Source organism: Coregonus clupeaformis, chromosome 4, assembly GCF_020615455.1.
Source record: "Coregonus clupeaformis isolate EN_2021a chromosome 4, ASM2061545v1, whole genome shotgun sequence".
NCBI lineage: Eukaryota > Metazoa > Chordata > Actinopteri > Salmoniformes > Salmonidae > Coregonus > Coregonus clupeaformis.
Window position 1 is genome coordinate 1,027,198 of NC_059195.1, and position 2,265 is coordinate 1,029,462.

The following is a 2,265-nucleotide window of genomic DNA, read 5'->3' on the forward strand; positions in this document are numbered from 1 at the left end:
CAATGCTATTTGTTCAGTATAAAAACATAATTTCTACCATATCTGTGATGAGGTGTGAATGACGGAGTCAGGCGCAGGTGGTAAAACACTGAAATCAAGAGTTTACTCAGTGTACAATAATGTAGCGCATATAGCGACAGAACGAAACTAGCACAAGGGAAAATCAACCTTGGCTGCATACAAGCTCAACCGAGCTACTCACTCTCACAACAAACAATCACTCACAAAGGACAAGGGGGCAGAGGGAACACATATACACAGACTAATGAGGGAATGAGTACCAGGTGTGTGTGATTGACAAGACAAGACAAGACAAGACAAATGGAGTGATGATAAATGGAGCGGTAGTGGCTAGTAAGCCGGTGACGACGAACGCCGAAACCTGCCCGAGCAAGGAGGAGGGGCAGCCTTGGCTGAATTCGTGACAATATCAACCTCGCTCAATCATTGTGGTGGTGTTATGGGGTATCCAGGGTAAATTCAAGTGTCCTTTCAACCTCTCCAAAGTGTCCGAAGATGGTAATTGCACTGTTTTTGCACACTGAATGTACCTAAAAGTTATTGTTCACTATAAAAACTAAATTTCTACAACACCAATCTCTCTCAAACATTGTGGTGGCGTCGGGGGACATACATTGGATATCCAAGTGTTTTTTCAACCTCTCCAAAGTGCCTGAACATTTAGCCTAGGCATACAGTGGGGGAAAAAAGAATTTAGTCAGCCACCAATTGTGCAAGTTCTCCCACTTAAAAAGATGAGAGAGGCCTGTAATTTTCATCATAGGTACACGTCAACTATGACAGACAAATTGAGAAAAAAACTATCCAGAAAATCACATTGTAGGATTTTGAATGAATTTATTTGCAAATTATGGTGGAAAATAAGTATTTGGTCACCTACAAACAAGCAAGAATTCTGGCTCTCACAGACCTGTAACTTCTTCTTTAAGAGGCTCCTCTGTCCTCCACTCGTTACCTGTATTAATGGCACCTGTTTGAACTTGTTATCAGTATAAAAGACACCTGTCCACAACCTCAAACAGTCACACTCCAAACTCCACTATGGCCAAGACCAAAGAGCTGTCAAAGGACACCAGAAACAAAATGGTAGACCTGCACCAGGCTGGGAAGACTGAATCTGCAATAGGTAAGCAGCTTGGTTTGAAGAAATCAACTGTGGGAGCAATTATTAGGAAATGGAAGACATACAAGACCACTGATAATCTCCCTCGATCTGGGGCTCCACGCAAGATCTCACCCCGTGGGGTCAAAATGATCACAAGAACGGTGAGCAAAAATCCCAGAACCACACGGGGGACCTAGTGAATGACCTGCAGAGAGCTGGGACCAAAGTAACAAAGCCTACCATCAGTAACACACTACGCCGCCAGGGACTCAAATCCTGCAGTGCCAGACGTGTCCCCCTGCTTAAGCCAGTACATGTCCAGGCCCGTCTGAAGTTTGCTAGAGTGCATTTGGATGATCCAGAAGAGGATTGGGAGAATGTAATATGGTCAGATGAAACCAAAATATAACTTTTTGGTAAAAACTCAACTCGTCGTGTTTGGAGGACAAAGAATGCTGAGTTGCATCCAAAGAACACCATACCTACTGTGAAGCATGGGGGGTGGAAACATCATGCTTTGGGGCTGTTTTTCTGCAAAGGGACCAGGACGACTGATCCGTGTAAAGGAAAGAATGAATGGGGCCATGTATCGTGAGATTTTGAGTGAAAACCTCCTTCCATCAGCAAGGGCATTGAAGATGAAACGTGGCTGGGTCTTTCAGCATGACAATGATCCCAAACACACCGCCCGGGCAACGAAGGAGTGGCTTCGTAAGAAGCATTTCAAAGGTCCTGGAGTGGCCTAGCCAGTCTCCAGATCTCAACCCCATAGAAAATCTTTGGAGGGGAGTTGAAAGTCCGTGTTGCCCAGCGACAGCCCCAAAACATCACTGCTCTAGAGGAGATCTGCATGGAGGAATGGGCCAAAATACCAGCAACAATGTGTGAAAACCTTGTGAAGATTTACAGAAAACGTTTGACCTGTGTCATTGCCAACAAAGGGTATATAACAACGTATTGAGAAACTTTTGTTATTGACCAAATACTTATTTTCCACCATAATTTGCAAATAAATTCATTAAAAATCCTACAATGTGATTTTCTGGAGAAAAAAAATCTCATTTTGTCTGTCATAGTTGACGTGTACCTATGATGAAAATTACAGGCCTCTCTCATCTTTTTAAGTGGGAGAACGTGCA